A 20849-nucleotide genomic window follows, 5' to 3' on the forward strand; every position below is an offset into this window, starting at 1 on the left:
TTTTAAAATGACTTAGACTCCTTTGCCACCTGATACAGTAAATTAATGATCATGGACCTACTACAGGGAAATGCCTCTTAGCCAAAATTGTTTTACTTTTTTGTACGTAGTAATTTATGTAATAATCATAATTACTAACACCATTTTAAGAGCACTGAAGTTAGGTACGTTAAGAAAAAACAAATAATTGTAAAAACATATAATTATCGACACTAAAATTAAAAAATCTTCTGGATCCCAGCTTCCGTAATATTTTTTGAATGAAATATAGGTAAAGTAAAACATTTTGAATAATTGCTGAATCAAATTTTAAAAGGGTTTAAATTGTTTGATTGAAATATCCCATGTTTAAGTATCTACTATTAGGATAGGATAGGAAAAAATAAAAACAACGGTTGTGGCAATAAATATTTTATCAAATAAAAAATCAACAAATTTAAATATTTTTCCTTGTATTGCAATAGATAAAAATTAGTCTAGCATCGCCCGCGCGTCATTTCCGGAAGGCGAATAAAATTGCGCGCCAAACGGGTGAATGTTTTCCCGCCAACTCGAATGACCTTGGTCGAATCGCGTGAGTACTACACGATAGTAATATTTGCTTTGTTGTGTGTGCAAACCGACTCGGCTTAGAAACGCGATCTGATTGGCTAAGAGCAATCACTTACCTACCGCAACATTGCGAATAACCAATGAACGCGAGTTTTCAGACCAATCTTTTATGAATCGCGAAATAAAATGTTTTTAGTAAAAACGATTAAACTCTGATGTCCCAATACTAATAAGACGATTATTATGTTTTAACCCTTTTTATGTGTACATTTTCAGCGAAGTAATAAAAAGACGAGTTAAATTTCTCAGAAATTCTAAGACCGTTTTCAGGGCAAAAAATTCGTTCGACCAAAACAAAATGATTTTCCTGTATCCATGAGGCAAATTACGGCAGATGTTTATTGGAAAAAATAATGCTAATGCTTTAATTATTTAATTAAATCATCATGATGTCACCGGTTCCTTCAGTACTTATAGGAAACAGTAAAATAAGGCTTCTTAGATATAATTTTTTTCAATATTCTATTAAAAAAATAATTCGTCTATTTCGATTAAAATTACATTCTTTACAATTATTATCATGTATGGAATATTATCATAATTGTGCATTAAATTTATCTTATTTTCTATTAATTTATTTGTGATACTTCTATTATTTTGTATACTGGATTATGTTTGTAACCATGCATAATTTATATTATAATACTTTCATGTTAGGTACTTACCGCTATAATTTTTTTTAATTATTTCAAATTATTTTTTATTCTGTTTTCTAGGTTGTATTTGAAAGTATTCAGTGTTATTATTTTATCGTTATTCTTAATAATTTTATTCTATAACATGTACTTATTTCGTCGAATTTTAAAATGTAATCTATCTTATTAATTTTCGTTAATGTAAATAAAATAAGTAGAAGATTTTGAAAGTATTTATTATAATGGATTGAAAAATATACAGTAAAATCAACATTTAAAAAATATTGAAACAATTTCTCGGAACTGTTTGAAAATATGATATATATATATATATATATTTATCGCTAGTGTTAAGTATTCATTTTACGTATTAAATATAAAAATCTAAGTTTCTAGATCAAATTTTAATATGTCATAAAAAAACAAAAAAATACTTGATTTAGTAGGTAAAGGCTTTTATTTCAACGTAACCGAATACCAGGTTAACAGGAAAACAGAATAGGTGTCTAACGCAATTAACTACATAGATACAATACATTCTCAACTCCTTATACTATAGCAAAATTCACTTTTACTCGCAAACAAACCGGTTTCAACGAATTGCTTCGCGAATTTACTGGGACAAAAAACCGCATGCCCATATGCCAGGAAAACATAACAACAAAACGGACGATACTAACAGACATCGTTACCTCTCTTTCCTTGTGTTTCTAAACCAACTAGAGCAAACAAGACGCGCGTATAAAATATTTGATCTTGATATAAGATTACATTTTTTGTGAATCATTTTATCGGCTGCGGGTTCCGAGAAAAATATACAATGCTAGCGTCTATAAATATATTTAAATGGTCTTCCATTGATAACAAAATACTAGTGATGTTGCAAAATGTGTTTATCTAGATTTTTTCACACGTGCAAACAGGATGCAGGTAATGTTTATCATACGCTTATAAGCGAAATCACATAAAAATAGAGAAGCAAAATAATCGTTATTTTATAATGATATTTTAAATAAAAATATGTTGACTTGTCGAGATCCGTGCATTATTTATATAAAGTCGATAACACTTATCTCAGCCTTATGGCTGAGATAAGTGTTATCGACAAAATCAAGGTGTTCTGCGTTGGTTTGGACATGCAGAACGAATGGACGGCGAAAGAACGGCTAAAAAGATTTAGTAGGCAAATGTTGATAGATGTAGGAAACGAGGGAGACCGAGAAAGACAAAGGATGATCAAATTCAACAAATACTTGAATTTGGACATGTCAATGGTCGGAATAATTGGCGCGCGTGCATGAGGAAATGTTTTGATGAGGCCTTCTATCCTCTCTGCCTAACCCTACGGGAAACGGCGTGGCGTGACGATTTGTTTGTGTGTTAGCTTATTGGTAAATTAAATTTTAAATACTGTCCAGGGAGCCCAATATCTCGGTATGAACTAAACTAATATTTTGTGCCGTCCTTTCCCTTCGCTTAACCCTTGGTGTTGAAATTGTCAAACTCAGTACCTAACTTCTAATAATCCTTTCAGCGTGACTTTATTAATTTGATGTAGTTAATTAACTTTAAATAAGCTGTGCTACGTACATGATTTATCTTTTGATGACTTGTATGAAGGGCGTCAGAGTTAAGAAAAATAATGATAAAAATAATCCAATCTGAAGTAATTACATTTTAAATATAACTTTAGGTTATTGTGATACAAGTGAATACAGTTTTTGCTACCATTCGTGTTCGCAATATGCCCATGAGGATACATGACAATATCTGACAAAATCCTCCATATAATTTTCCAAGCTCACAGTGAAAGGGGCAATGAAAGTAGTAGAGTTAGATTCAATTAGAAACGCAATACATGATTTTTTTTTCCAAAGTAACTCGTTTATTGACAAACAAACATTGCTTTTTTTACACACGGAAACACAGAACCAGAAGTAAAAGGCAGGCACAACCGATTAAATAAACTAATTTCGGTTGTGTTAGTAGGCACACTAGAATATTTTATTTTAAAAAGTTTTAACGCGCGCATATAATAAATGATTATTAAAGATTTGAATTAAGCTCTGTAAAAAAACAACTGCACGTGGGACCGATTATGCAACTAAATTCGACAAAATCTAGGTCTCGCAATACCATTTTCCACACCCCAAAACAGATTTAAATTTTTTAAAAGAAAAAGTATCAGAAAGGAGTTCTGTTTTGACACGTTTTGCTTTTTTTAAAGATAGTCATCAAGTTTGTTATAAAACTTGGCGCTCTTAAAGGTTCTTGGATGGTCCTAGCTTCTTGAAAATACCAACAATGTTTTGAATTTGTCCAAATTTTTGTAGACAAGGGCTGATGTCAACCCTCTAGGGGGCTGTTAATATTACATAATACAACAGAAATGAAGAACATTTAAAAGAAGGAAATATAGAAGTCTAGGTATCCACAGGGCTTATGACCTGTCATTGGCTGGTTTAAGTGGCCACTTTACACACTGTGTAACATTCACCATTCTGCCTATATTTGAACATATGTATTCCTTAAATTCTTCCATCTATTGACGTTTGTGAAGTTAAAGAGCTGAACAAACTCAAACTCAAAACTTGAACAAACTCAAACTCAAAACTTGAACAAACTAAAAACATTGTTGATAAATCCACCTGGTATAAGAAGAAGTATGTAAATTAAAAACCATTTTCAGGCGTTGTCTAGTATGAAGGTGAAATAATTCAATCAAATGAATCCCACCCGCAACAATAAAGGTTTAAGCTCTTTAACTTCACAAACATCAAAAGATGAAATAATTGAAGAAATATAGATGTTCAAATATGGACAGAATGGTGAATGTTACACAGTGTGTAAAGTGGCCACTTAAACCAGCCATTGACAGGTCATAAGCCCTGTAGATGCCTAGACTTCTTTATTACCTTCTCTTAAATGTTCTTCATCTCTGTTGTAATATGTTAATATAAACAGCTTCCCAGGGAGTTGAATCCAGTCCTTGTCTACAAATTTTGGACAAACTCAAAATATTGTTCAAAGTCCCTGGACTGGCACCTGAAGCGTAAGACTGATTATATTACCTTCATGTAACGAAAAAAAATTATCGAAATACGCTGCCATTGTTGTACCAATTGAGTGCCCTATGCACCACTAAGTGTGGAAAGGTAATGATGATGATGATGCATTTATTATATAAATATATATATGTGGTTTTTTTTTTTACAATTTTTTTGTTTCTGATTTTATATTTGTAGTGTGGTCATGTGTTTGTTTCAACTAATTGCTAGTCCCATCTCAACACAGGGCTTTTAGTCCCATGGAGTTGGGACTTATGTCTCAAATTATGTATAATAAACTTATGTATGTAAATAAATAAATTAATAAATTTATACACTTTATATACATATAAAGTTTGCATACATATGCATAAGCATAAGGGCGGGCATACTGCCTTAAGGCGATTTCTTTCTACTTTCCCAAAGTATTGTATGAACACTGCTATTATTTTTTTAAGTTTTGTGATTCTGAAATCACTCCACGTGTAACGTTATAAGTTCTCTACGGTAAGTTCTGCTGATTGATAATTGGCTTCCTGTAAAACGGAAATCTATTACAACACTCTATCATTGATTGATTCAGAAGAACTAATGGCGTCGTTCAAAGAAGTTCGTTTTACTTAAAATCATGTTATATAAAAAAAAAAATCATGCCTTTTCAAAAAACTTCCCCGTACAATAAAATATTCTAATTTTTACAAACACTTTTTATATCTGATTTCCCGTAGCACTGAACTTACTTATTAATTACCCACCCAATATCGACCGCCACAAATTTAGCGTTCGCGAGGAAACCTGAATTTTTCATTAGCTGTCCACCATTCAAGATGCGTGTCAATTTTGTCGGGGGCGTTATTTGGACGACAGCGGCTTTGTGAAAAATTCGACAGCCGACAGGGGTGGTATGGGGGTGCATAAACAGAGCCTTAATAAAATACAAACTGTTTTACTATATATTTTGAGCTTAAGGAGCCCATGTTTTAAATTATTTTCGTGGGAACACTGATTCACAAGGTTATTTTTTTATGATAAAAAAAGTGACAAATATTCATTTCCTAATTTCAAAACCTTTTAAATCTAGCTTGATTGGCTCATGTTTATAATAAACCTTATTTATTTGTTTAAATATCCTAAAAAAATTCATTGATTAAATTTTAAATATTTGTTAACCAATTTTTTCATTGAATATATATTATGAACAATATGAATATATTAATGTCAATAATATTTTCAGTTTGACAAGAGTTCCATATACATGGAACTTAAAAAGCATTGGCATTTTCTATCCATCATATTGATTTGTCTTGTGAAAATAATAATCGCGCAGTTAATTGTTATTTAAAGTCTGATTGCACGTTTAATTTAGTTTCCGTGAATTTATATTTTTGTGACAAGAGCAGAGTTTTAATTTCCGTGTTTAATAAAAGGGTGATTTTTTTAAGAAATGTAAAAAAGAACCTGTCCGGTTAGATCATATTCGGCCACTCCAATATACGGATATCGCCTTGTCATCTGCCACAATTAGGTCCCCAGCAGTGCACCCCTCTCCCATGGAAAAGGCATGTCAATAGGTGGCTGTCGTCCTGGATTTCTCCGCAATCACACAATAAATCATCAACAGAGAGGTACCCTCACCTTTAACATTCACCCGTAGTCTGTTGAAGGCGATCCATGGAGAGTAGGGTAGATGTTCACCTTCTTAAATACCCTCATGTGGATCCATCCACGGTCTCGCTCCAAGATCCTGTTGGCACAGTTTCTCTCTCTGATATTGTGAGGATTCAATGGGTGAGGTGGCTTTGATTTAACTGTTCCTTGATCTCATACGACAGAGCCTATGGTAATTGAGTGTTTTCTATTTAAAAAAATATTTATACTTAAAAAAATTAACGGTTCCGTGTAAAGTGCCCACTTAAACCAGCCAACAGGTTGTAAGCCTTGTAAATGCCGAGACTTTCATATTCGCTTAACGTTGTCCATTTCTGTTGTTTTTTGTCATCAAAAATTCTCGCAAAGATTGGGTCACGATTGAAATCTGTAGCAAAATAAAAAGAGTACATTTTGTTGAAGTTTAGACATTTACAGGGCTTAAGACCTGTCTTTGGCTGTGTGACATTCACTATTCTGCCCATACTTGGACATTCATATTTCTTCAACTCTTCCATTTCAATTTCCACGAAGTAAAATAGCTGAAGTAATACACATGCTCAGACATGGAATTTATTGATTTTTACTTTTTATAAAATATAAATTTAAAATAAAAAATGTGTCCTCGTTGGGCCCCCGTGCCGAGGACACAAGAATTTATATAGGAAAATATTTATGGATGTTCAAAAAAATACTACCTTATATAAATCCCAAAATATGGCAGTCATCTAACTTTTTCGTAATAACTATTCGTTGTGGCTGATAAACAAAAAAATATTGTAAATCGACTGGTTTCAGAACACAATTCCTTTTTTGCTTAGGATTATTATTCTTATTCTTAGAGGTAAGGTTCAGTGGCAAGGTCCTGACGTCAGTGAGCATGTGAAGATCTATTTTGAAGGTTACCTGTGAATATTTCTCGCTATCCAAGCCCAGGTCTATAAAAAACCTGCCTACTGTGTGGAAGGCGAGAGTTTTAATTTTGCTTAATCTCCCCCTCCAAACCCAGATCCGTAAAGTATCAGGCAATTATGTAGAGGGCGAAGTCTTTAACATCCTCAGGTTTAACTAGTGGTCCCCTAAGAATGAGGTTCCTTTTATGGTGTAAAGCATCACATTCACATAGAACTTGTATAAGTGTTTCCGTATCTGCACTGCAGAACTTACATCTTCATCTCTTCGGAAAGGTGTTTTTTTTTCAATTTGCAGCTCTAGTGAAAACCTTCACTTGATTTCGGCTGAGCTTTTTTAGGTCGAAAGTAAATCTTTGCGTGTACCTTTTTTGCTTAGGAGTAAAAAAAAATTTTTTTTTTCAACCTTGACATATTCAATTTGTTTTAGTGATTTTACGCAAAACAAAGTATATAAAAGTTTGGAAAGGAAAATAACAAAGTTAGTGCTTCAAATATTTATATTATTTTCTTTTTCAATTTGGATTTGGGTATTTTTGTAGATACGTGTGTTCAATGTGTATTTTTAAACCCAGGTAACCATAGGGTATATGGCAATGACGTAAAAGCCAACTTAGGTGTTTGAATAATTTAAGTAGACCTTGTTTGTACTGGGGAGGGGGTGTGGTCATTTGGGGAAAGGAAGGGGGGTGTATGAGCAACTGTCCTAGCGAACTCGTATGAATTTTAGATTTTTACATCAACGTGTAATGAAAATATGCTCAACAGAAGTGTAAAAGAAATCATTCAAATTGAACATATTTCTGTTTTATTTTTTTTAAATACAGTGATGGTTAAATTATAACCCGAGATATGCATGTTGCAAATGCTGCTAATAAAAAAAATATTTGCATTATTACGATTTATGGGTTTTTTAATGAAATATTAATAAAATGAGCATTGTATATAGCATCGTTCAACACAAGGGGCCTTACTCATAAACTTGGTATAAAATTTCGCCTAGGTATAGTGATAAAATATGGATTGGAATACCATCCTTATTATAAAGGTAGAATAAGGATAATTTTCCCATGCATTATACCAGGTTTATTAGTAAGACCCCAGGTATTTTTTAAAATTTATAAGTAAAACCTATGATAGGTGTTTGTTCATTCTACCGACCAGACATTCAATTTATGTCTTCTGCTTTTTCTAGGACTGTGTCCTGTTATTGCTCGGAGCCTGTCCCTAGGATGTGGACGTTCAACTGTACCGCCACCATTCTGGTGGTCTTCGGGGGGTCTGCTGCCAACTGGTATCGCACCTGCCACTGTATTCACCGCTCTTTCCAAATCTGCTATCTCCAGAAACGTCTTCTCGATTTTCCCCATCGCACAACATCTTCGTCGTCGCAAATCTTTCTTATTTCTTACTCTGTCTCGGATTGTCGGGTTGTTAGGTCAGAGAGTTTTAATTTCACAGGTTCTTAGGAGGCGTTCTGTTCTGGTGGTGTCGGCCCTTGTTTCAATGCCGTATGTCACTAAAGGTATAATTGAGGTTTTATTAACTCGTACTTTGCTCTCTTTCAAGATATTTTTGTTTCTCCATACAGCATTTCTTAAGCGTCCAGCCACGACGGCGGCTTTGTTTGTTTGTTCACTTACTTCTTCATAGAGTTCGTTGCTGCTGAATACGAGTATCTCAACGCCCGAGTACTTAAAGTGCATTACTTGCTCTATTATTTTATTATCTATTGCAAGTTTGCATCGTACTGGCTGTCTTGAGACTAGCATGCTCTTTGTTTTATCAATGGAAATTTTCATATTAAATCGTTGAATCGTCATGTAAATATTATCAATATGTAAAAGTAGCAACTTTCCAGAAAAAAAAACTTTTTTTTCTAAGAAAAAAGAGAAATACTTGAGTTCTTATTATTTACTCAAATATTTAAATTTTCAGGCCATTTTCTAAAAGTCGTAAATAACTTGTGCTGGAAAAATGGAAATCAAGTTGTGGTAGACTGGGATTTGAACCTCGGATCTTTGGCTTGTGAGTCCACAATACTACCACGGGACTTCAACCCGGTTCGCGATTACATAAATAAATCGCTATTCGGTAGAATAGTTCTAAATTGTTTTGACCAAAGTTATACACTATCAAATTAACAAATCTAAAATTCCTATTAATAAATGGATGTTTTTTTATACATATTTCCCGGAAAAAATCCGAAAACAAAACACTATTTTGCAATCGGTATTAAAATTACTAATTTTATAAATGTTCGATATTAAAAAGAACCACTCGGTAGGCACATATATGGATTAGAGATTAAGAACGAATCTTATTCTTTTTCTGTATTTTTTTCTTACGTTTATATTGTTAAAGTTACTTATAATATTTCAACGCACTTTTTTGGAGAGAACACATTTCAAAAATATTTTGAATGGTGATTAGAAATAGCGAGAAACATGTTTTTCAAAATGTATGACTACCTAGTAAAAAAGACTTCAACCTCAATCTGCGCTTGCAAATATTATGTAATACTAAGTCCCTTCAGTTCTTCAGTATGGTGGCATCGAAAGCTGGACTTTCACAAAACCTACATCTGTGTGTTTGTTCGTAAAATTTATTCTAGAATAATAAAAGTGTTATTTTATAAGAGCGTCATTGGATATCTACTTAATAATTTATTTTACTCGCTTTACCTATGAAATTTTAATAAAAGCCTAAAATATTTTTTTTTTAAATGTATTTAATTAGGTTGTAATTCATTTATTGTTAGTGTGAATATTTAATTGATAGTAATACTGTCAAGAGATCATTTCAGTTGAATTAATTAAGTATTTAATATGTCTTTCAGTGAATTTACAGCAGTTTTTGTACTTTCAATTAAATAAATGTTCTGCAATTGAAAAATGTAATAAAATAACATCGTTTATTATTTGATATTTTGTAGAGAACGTATTTCGTTGGAACGTGCAAATAAATGCACAGGGAAATCGATTTTTGAAGAAGTCCAATACTTGGGAGTAACATTGTCTACCCAATATATATTTCGTGTTTTAAAATACATGAAAATGCTTGCATTTTATATCAAAGAGTAGTCAAAAGGCTCTTTTTTTATATCGTTTACTGTGAAAGTAATGGGCTCTCAGAAACGTGATTCGCAAAAGTATAGTACCATGATTATGGTATAGAAAATTACCTTTGATCGACGTGAATTAAATACTTAATGAGACTTTTGTCATATTTGACAACTAAATTATATTTATTCCCCAACGCTTTCCTTTGAAAAATATTTTAATCCGAATTTCCGGAAAAAATTTCAAATAACAAACGATTAATTGTTACTTTTAGTTATTATATAAAAACCTATGAGGATTGCCGTATGATATTTTAATCTTTGTATTCAGATTACACGTTTTAAACAATCGTTTATTACATTTTTTAATTTGGACTATGTTGTTATGCAACACCGAGCTGATTATTATAAAATTTATAATTTTGATGAATTCAATCAGTCATTTAAATATTTGACTGAGTGGAATAAAGTTGTGAATAAATAAAATATGCATTCATAATGTTTCAATATTTGATACAATCCATTTACTTCGTTACACTTTTTGCAGAAAAGTTTTTGACGTTTTGTCAAAAGTTTATCCATAACTTACCTAATCTATCGTTAATACTTCTTACTCTAACTCAAAAAACCGACTAACCTTATTTCTGAAGAGTACCTTCATACTCCTAAAATCGCAAAAAAAATTGTTTACAATTTCTGTATTTATGCAAGCGCGATGCAGTGACTCGCGCGTTTGGGCCACGCTAAGGCTTTGACTCCCGAAAAGGTTCACAAAGAATATATATTTAAAAGTAATATTATTTCAAGTTTTCCTGCACTAAATTAAATTGAATTTTAATACTAATTTTTAGCACTCTAATATTTACTAACTATATATTTGGGATCTCTCAATAATGTAACCGTCAGATCGGTGACATTTTGGGCCAAAATAATCTTTAATGTGGGTACTACATAGAGTAAAATATGTGAACATCGGTCTTCCTAGAGATACCTTCGATAAATCAAAGGATGTTAATGCATTATTCCGTTTTAGAAGTCAGGATGAGGACCTAGAAGATATCGTAAAAGTAATAAGTCATAAGGACTTATCGCGTGAGGTAGCATGCATGGCAAAAATAGTAAAAGTTATTGTTGAAATAAATAAAAATAGGATTCAAAATGCCGAACACTCTAAAAGATCTGTCGATGTCTGTCGATAGTCCGGTTTCTCCTGTATCTCAATCACAAATAACTATCGACGAGCTAATAAGCGACGTGATAACAATTTCTTACCATGGTTGTTTATCGAATTCGCGAACACAGTGCAACATCCGTGAACACCTAATATTAAATGTCAAAATATTTACGTTTCGCCACATATAATCCTGCTGCGCAATCACATATTTGAATTTCACCCGTGTATATATGGAAAATATTCCAAAATCGCTATTTTTATTTATTTATTAATTATTTTTCACGCTATTTATTGCATTTAGCCGGCGATCGGCAAGTCAAATGTCAAGAAAAGCAGTCGCCATGGTAATTTGTAATTTAATTTCAACTTTTTTGTATCAGATACTCCTTACTATTTTGCAATTTAGAGTTTACACACGCGTTGACTTATGACTGCGATAACTTAAGCATGTTCATTATTGTTCATTGTGATCGCTCAAATGCTTGGCATGTTTTTAAGCACGTCGATATTTATTTGTGATTGAGCTACTGAATGAGTTTTCTGTGGTTTTCTCTTCTTAAAGCAAATGCGGAGAAGTTCCTCAACAAGACCACAGCTGATTATCCCACCAGATACTCACACTATAGTTAGAGTAAATAGAAGGAACATACCTCTTGCAATAAATATAAGCCTTGTACATGGCAAGGCACAAAATAAGAAACTCCCATTTAAAAAAAATAAAAAATCAAATAGATATTATTAACTATGGAACTGCATATCACATGACCAGTTGAAAATGCCTCTAAAGGATCACAAAGAATGGAAGATATCCTTGGGATTCGAATCGAAATAATAGTTCAATAATAATTGATTTAGTATCTTTATGGCTCAGTTTGTTGTAGGTACAATTCCGCGCGACACACGAATATTCGGCTAGTGTATAATTTGTATTGGGGGACGCGTAAATAATGCACGCCATTTGGCAAAGGTATACCCCTGTCCTATACCCTGTACACCCACACCCTTCGCGGGTTTACGTAGTTATACAGCATGGGCGGCCAAACTTTTAACCACCACGGGTGACCTGCTTTTGAAATTTTTGTCGGCGGTCTAGTAACACTGAAAGTAGTAATTTAAAGCCAAAAATTAGCTTAAACTGAAAATAAACATGGATAATATCAGTAACCAATTTAATATCAAATAGGTTTTATGACAGAAATTAATGATGACTTCACACAAACATAAAAAAAAAAGTTAATTAAACAAGATGTAGAAATTCAGAGTAAAATTATGCATCTAAAAATCAAATGGATGATTGTTCAAATATGCTGGATAAGAGGACATGCTGGTATCGTAGGAAATGAGAGAACGGATGAACGAGCAAGAGCCGCAACTTGTAAAAGAACGGCACTTCTCTTCTCAGAATTTCCCCTTAGCTTTGCTAAACGCAGTATAAAACAAAATACGCAGCAGCGTTGGGAGGATCATTACCGCGCTTCTTCTACAGGTAAAATTACTAAAATGTTTTTCCCAACGCTAGCTGATGAAGCAAACTTCCACCGTCATCACCAAAGTACTTTCAAAACTACCCAAATTTTTACCGGACACGGAGCTATCAGAAGTTACCTATATAGGTTTAAATTAAGGAATGATGACTATTGTTCATGCGATGATATTTCTTCACAGAGTATCGAACATCTGTTATTTCAGTGCCTATTTTTCAGTCAACAACGCCATAATCTTGAAGCAAAATGCAGGAAAGATGGAATATCTTTAACAGATATCCACACTGTCGTTTAATAGTTATCACGCGCCATTGTTCTTGGACTTTGCAACAATGGTGATTGGACTCATAAAGGTAATAAACCAAAATCAGTAATCGAACATCCCATTTCCAAGACAAAGAAAAATTATTTTTTCTGAGTCCCTTAGCCTTGTACATGACACGTAAAGCTACTAAATACAGGGGTCCAAATATTAAAAAAAAAACAAAATGTTCTTTTATTTTAGTTTCATTGAAGAAAGCAATATGCTTATTATTAGTCTTACAATTCGTAAAATATGAACTATTTATGTAGTATCAGAGGGCGCGCTAGAAACATGGCATTGCATATTTTCAGCAAGCTTATCATAATTTGGTTTAAAGCTATTCATACACATGCTGCCAAGTGGTCATCTGTCAAACGGGAGCGATGTTTTCTTTTGATTTCATTAATTGTAGAAAGTGTAGATACTCTTATGGGGGTGGTCGGATGAACAAAACTATAATGAATTCATTTCTTTGAAAGGTAAACAAAATGGATATACGTTTGTAAATCAGTGGTCAGCCACGGAAAAAAAGTACTGTATTTTATGAAACCGAACAAATTGATTCTTGTTTCGACGCATCAGACAGGCGCGCGGGCGACTTGGAATGGCTACGCGGAGGACGCTTTTGCCACCCATGTTATATAAAGTACTATGTACCTAATACCAGAAGTTAGATGACAGCGATGTTTGTTATGAAATATCTTAAGTAATATAATAAGTTGGTACCAGTATATGTAAAAAAAACAAAATGAACACATTCATCGTTAAAACTTTGTTTTTCAAACCACTTTAGTTTATTATTATGTTTTAACGGTACTAGGTAGTTTCCAATTGATTTTAATTTTTCTACGCTTATAAATTACTTGTAAAATATATTTAGTTTTAATAAATACTAAAAATGTAATAATCATGTAGTTTCACGAAGCCTACGCACAATCATTTTTAATTTAAAAAGTAATGGTTTCTTGCATTTAAAAACTGCTTGAATGGAAAAAGGAAATAATGATAATTAGAGACGTACTTCTAAAAATAATACGTAAAAAAATATAATATACTTTTAAATATATTTTTTGCAATTGATTTATTTGTGCATTTTACAGTGTTATTAATTAAAATTAACAAAACAAAGAACGAGTGAATTAAATAGGTTCAGATAATTTTATTTAAATTATTTATTGACAATTCTTGATAGAATTCCATTGTAATGATGTGGTAACTTATATTTACATAAAAAATACTTTGTACACTTCCACTTATTTATTTGACTAATTAGCGCTTTCACCCTCTAATGGACATCTTCAGACTGGTGGAATGCGATAATTGGTTAAATAAATAAGTGGGAGTGTACCAAGTATTTTTAAATTAATAACTCATATGTAAATATAAGTTATTACATCAGGTTAAGATAAGTTTGTTTTCTTATCTCCATGATTTTTATAATAACATTTAATTTAGTTAATTATTGCATCTCTAGCTCTCCACATAGTATGTAATTTTCATAGCTTTATTTGGGTGTTTTTTATACATATTTTCTATTTTTAGAAATGAAAAGTATCACAATATTTATTTAAGCAAGTTGATATTATGTACAAAATTGAAAAAGACCCCTTAAAAATAGTATGCACGTTCATGTGAAAATATATAACCTCTCCCTTCGATTGCCGTGAGTTTTCCCTCGTAACTTGAAGGCTTCTTTCGTTTTCAGGATTCATCATTCTCAAATTTCACACCAACGCGTTTTGCATCCCCTCTTGGTGACTTACTCACGGCCGGGTAGTTACTATTTACTAAGGGTAGGTACTAATACAAAACTATAAGTAATTATAACCTTACTTTGAACTGGTTCCAACCAACAATTTAGACAAAAATCATGGTTTGGCTTAAAATGACACTAACAGCCGAATAATATTTTTAATTAATTGAACATTTATTATTATTTTTCGAATTTACTTTTTATGTATTTTCTCATATCTTTGTCACATTTTCCCATACTTCTTTAATTCAAAGATTCGGAATTATTTTAATATTGATTAGTACAAAAAAACAGCCGTTTACAAAAACACCAAGCATGCAGATATATATTTTTATAGGAACATTGACTGTATAGATATGCGAAATAATTCGAAAGAAATATCTCGTAAATCAATAAACTTTTATTTACATATATTTTTCACAAAAATTAAAATGTGGAAAAACGGAAGAAAATTCGGTGTTTTAACTTTTAACATAAGCATGATTGGAAATGTTACAGTGTGTTAAGGAAACCCGCTAATGACACGTCAAAAACTATGTATATGTAAATATTAAAATTTGTTGCAACAGAGAGGGAAACATTTTTGAGAAGGAAATATAGAAGTATAGGCATTTACAGAGCTTATGACCTGACACTTTTTTATATTTTTATATATACGAGTATTAAAAGTAATGATTAGTAGTAGAAGACCCGTGTTAATGCAAAAAAACATATCTGTTTATTTGTATATCTCTATATACATTCACACACACCTGTGCACCCTTATAAACATTCATACACATACACACATACATACACATACATATATATAGATGTACATTTACATACATATATGTATACATACACATACATATACACATACCCACATAGATACACATACATACATATATTCACACCCTTACATACATATACATACATATATATATACATATATTTTAAGTGCCCACTTCACGCACTGTTTAACATTTACCATTTTGCCTAAGTTTGAACATCCACATTTCCTCATTTCTTCCATTTATTGACTTTTGTTAAGTAAAAAAGCTAAAACCTTTATCATGTGGGTGAGTCTGAACCAATTTACCTACTAGGCAACGTCTGAAAACAATTTTCCAATTGACATACTTCTTCTTGTATGAAGAGTTTTTGATCAAAGGGATTGGTAGTTTTTTTCTGTTTCATATATGCTTAAGTTTTTTATGTATTTTAAAATTAGGCAATCTACCTTTAAAGTTTGTTTATTTTACACTTTACATACATATACAATTTATGTACATACAAGGGCGGGCATATTACCTTACGGTAATTTCTTCCTACCTACCCAAACCGTTCAGTTTGAGAAAATTACAAGTACATACATGGACATATTCTAAGTAATTATGCAGACTCTTATACTTGTAGACAAAATATTAAAACTAAAATTTCTCGGTTCTCTCATTATTAAAGTTTAATATGATATGAAAAAAACATGCATACGAATGCTTGCAACTTATCACTTCAGTGGAACTTTTGTAATTATTTTGTTGAAAAAACTTTTTTTTTTATTAGTTTTATCTCAAATACAACGCATTCAAAGTAAAGTTATAGTTCTGGTTTTCTGGTACCGGGACTTAAGGACTTGGGGGAGGAACTAGTAGACTATGGCCAGGTAGCAGATACAGGTACCGCCGAAAAAGCCGATCAATAATCACCGCTGCGTGGGCTCAGGATCGCGATATAAAATTGTAAAAAGTACACATTATTGGGTCCCTTCCCTAACTACACGCAAATGTCCGATATTTACCAGTGTATGAGTATGAAGGCAACACAACATCGCGTATTGATTTAAATGAAAATTCAGCCACATAATGTAATAATGTATCTATACAAAAGACTTTGATTAAATTTATATTGTTGGACGTACCCACTTAAGTGCTTTTATTCAAATTTCTATTAAAAATTATGTAGGAACGTAAATCGACCTTGGAAAATAAATATTTGTTACAAGAGGCAAAATTGGCAGTTCACAATGGAGTCCTGGTCCCGACCCTCATGTATTTATTTATTTATAAATTTATTGCAAAAAAATAACGTACATACTTAATAACAGAAAATCTATATAAAACCAATTAATGTAAAATGAAAACGGAATGTTCTCTGTTTATGATAGTCTCCATCTAACATGGCACAGCCTGTTCTAAGATGGAGATTTTCTATCTTTAGAGCGTAAGTAGTCCCATACTAATAAAACAATAACATAAAAAAGACAAACTAAAACAACTTAATTATAAATGCCTGGCTAATCAAATGTAAGAAATTAAAAAATATTATTATTCAAATATAAAGTATTTATATGTGCCAAGAATACATGTTACTTAAATATAAATAATATAGTATAATATAGAATAAAACAAATATAAAGCAATGAAATGCATAAAAATATAAATAATATGTGTACCACTTATATAAAGTACTACGTTTATTGATTTACATATATTTTTCAAAAAAATCTCTCGCTACACTATGTACTATATGTGCAGTTATTTTTATATATAGGTTAGGTAGTTTTACATTTGGCAATAAATCATTAAATATTTTTGGAGCAATTACATTATATTGCTTTTTACCAAAGGCGGTTGATACAAATGGGACAATACAGTTAATTTGTGTTGCTGAACGAGTGTTTATATTTAGTTGGGTTCTTTTGACCTCACTTATGGGAGCGAAGTATGGACTTGGAAAAACAGGGATGAAAGTAGGCTGAATGCTGTGGAAATGCGTCTCTCAGGCGAATGTGTGGTAAAACTATGTAAGATAGATGCACAAATGTTGAGATCCGTACATTATGTAAGGCTGAGACAAACACTATCGACAAAATCAAGAAAGGAGCTCTGCGCAGGTTTGGACATGTAGAACGAATGGACAGCGAAAGAACGGCTAAAAATATTTACGGTGCGAATGTTGATGGATGCAGAAATAGAGGAAGACCGAGAAAGACATGGCATGACCAAATCCAACAAATGCCCGAAGATGGACATGTCGAAAGTCGGAATAATCGGCGCGCGTGCATGAGAAGATGTATGAATGTAGAGGAAGCGAGATCTGTATGCAAAGATAGAGTGTTGTGGCGTGCTATCCTCTCTGCTTACCCTTACGGGGAAACGGCGTGATGGTTTGTTGTTGTTGTTTTGCTTACATATATTGGCATAGAGAAATTACGTACAAACATTTTTCTTTTGAACGTTAATTTAGAGACTGTCAAGTACTTTTTTATTATAATTTTGATATATTTTTCTATGTGCCAGAAATCAGTAACAAAAAGTATTGTAAGTCAAAAGCCAAAATTCATACGAAATCAATTAATTTAATCCAATAAGTACGAGTATGGACCATTGTCGGCCTCGTGGTGTAATAGTCAGGTCATTGCCTACCATGCAAGAGGTCTCGGATTCGATTTCCGACATGGTTGATATAAAATATTTATTTAAAAGGGTGTTTTCAAACTATAATATTTAATAGTCCACGGACTGGTGCCTGAAGCGTAAGACTGATCATCATACCTTTATGTAACAAAAATCATCAAGAGACGCTGCGATTGGTGTACCGATGAAGTGCCCTATGCACCATTTTTCGGTATGATTCGGATATTAAAAAAAAATTAAAGATAACTCTTTTTTATATAAAACCACTTAGTGACTTTTCTATGTCTAACGGTTTCCAGAAGTACCCATATCTTCGTCAGGACAATAATTAAACCAACATGCAAAAACCACTATACCAACACGACATGCATTTTAATAAGCACGTGCACTGATTAGATTATGAAAATATTTTTTGTTGTTTGAAAAATAGTTGAAAAAGTAGGAATGAAGGGGGAGGCGTGAGTTTAATAGATTTAAGGTGACCATTACAACTAATCATCGTATAACAGGCTTTATTGAAAGGTTGTTTATTATTGGTCAAAGAAACATTATTTTTTAAAGCTTTCTAATGTGAAATATTTCCATATTGTGTACTTTTAACCCTTTATTATTGTATGTTAGATTTTTACTCCAGTATTTTTATTAACGTCATTATTTAAATTGAGTGCAACAACTATGGTGAAGGTGTAAAGTGGGTTTTGCAGGTTGGTTTGATTAGTGCCCTGGCGATGAGACGGGTACGTCTCGAAAATGGTAGACATAGAAAAGTCGGTAAGTAGTCATGTACAAATATTTTATAAAATTTATATTATATTGAAGGAATCTTAACATCACAAAAAAGGTAAGTGAATGTGCCAATAATCAAAACATTTATTTATTTTATTTTGTATTTATTTATGATATTAACATATCACAACAGAGATGAAGAACGTTTAAGAGAATGTAATATAGAAGTCTAGGCATCTACAGGATTTACGACCTGTCAATGGCTGGTTTAAGTGGCCACTTTACACACTGTGTAACATTCACCATTCTGCCTATATTTGAACATATATATTCCTTCAATTCTTTTACCTGTTGATTTTTGTGAAGTTAAAGAGCTGAAACCTTTGCTCTGATGCCTAGACTTCTATATTACCTTATCTTAAACGTTCTTCATCTCTCTATAAACAGCTCCCCAGGGAGTCGAATCCAGTTCTTGTCTACAAAAATTTGAACAAACTCAAAATATTATCAATAAAATTTAGGTAAATGTTTGACCACAAAGTTAATGCTTAAAATGTTAATAATAAAGATAACTCTTCTTACTTCCTATTGCAATCGGGGGCCTGGTAACGAATGGGATCCAAGAACTCGTGCATGTTGGGATATCAACGTGATAACTACTGAACCACGATGAAAATAAAATTATAATCTATGCATTTTAATTGATAACTCTATCGAGTAGCTGCCATCAATCACGACTGGTCGTGTAATCCATCTTGGGACCTTTTTTTGGATAATTGGACCACAGGAGTGTCCGCTATGTTAGTACAACAGTTAGATATCTTTTGTCAACATCTAGAATCTTCTATTATTTATTTATTTATATATACGCCTAATGGGCATTTTTAAGGACATATGTATGAATAGAGAGTTATTATAAAAGAAAGTAGAAAGACTTAATGGTATATAGTAGACTTGGTGGGAGTGGGTGCGGGAGATAGGTGTTTATAATCGAATTCGACTCTGTGATATTATGAATATCTTATGCGGGTGAACATCTTTTCAAATTATTTGACCTACATGCTTTGTACAAACTTGGAAAAATTTGGACAAATTCAAAATATTGTTGACAAATTTACCTGGCCTACGAAAAAGTATAGAAATTTTTAAAAAAATATTTCAAACGTTGCCTACTATACAGGATAAATAATTCAATTAGATGAATCTCACCCGCATAAATGAAGGTTTCAGCTGTTTAACTTCACAAATATCAACAGATGAAAGAATTGAAGAAATAAAGATGTTCAAATATGGGCAGAATGGTGAATGTCACACAGTGTTTAAAGTGGCCACTTAAACCAGCCAATAACTGTAGATGCTAAGACTTCTATATTACCTTTTCTGAAATGTTCTGAGAGTTGAATCCAGTCGAGATAAATAAATAAAAATATGAAAGTGATTGACTGGTTGACGTTTAAATCAACCTCAAGCGGATTATACCCATAGGTTTAAAATTTAATAAATGCTAGAGGAAAAGGGACATCATTGAAATTGATAGATAAATAAATATAAATTAGCCATTTGTAAACGAGAAATAAATAAATTAAATATTACATGGCCGAGTTTTATTACAAACGCATTTACCAATCTGGCACAATCAAAAGCATGGACAGCCTGCTAGGAGTAGGAGCTTCCAAAAAAAAATACATTCTTCAAAAATGATACATGAGAATATTCTGGAAAAGATCAACCTTTTAACTTATACTTTTACATATAGTATCTAATGAATTGTTGTTGGTTGTAAATGTTTTTTTTTGTAATAAATATAAATGTTCGTGGAAGCAGAGGAAGAGGAAGGTAGAGTTGGAACTTAACCATTTCTTCTCCCTTTTATGAACTATTTATTTAATTTTTATATTTATTTTTTCTTAGTATTTATTTTTTCCTCCTCTTCTTCTCTATTCATAATAAATTAATGTTAAATCTGTAATTGGTCTTACTTTTAAAAATTGTTTTCTTGTACCTTGATTTTGTTCAAAAGACTGTATGATTTCCTTAAATTAATTTAAAATATAAAAAAGCACTGCATGTTGGTGGTGGCTTCTATTGTCATGTGTC

Source organism: Micrasema longulum, unplaced genomic scaffold (genome assembly GCF_059751315.1).
Source record: "Micrasema longulum isolate JH-2025_06_02 unplaced genomic scaffold, ASM5975131v1 h1tg000097l, whole genome shotgun sequence".
Classification (NCBI taxonomy): domain Eukaryota; kingdom Metazoa; phylum Arthropoda; class Insecta; order Trichoptera; family Brachycentridae; genus Micrasema; species Micrasema longulum.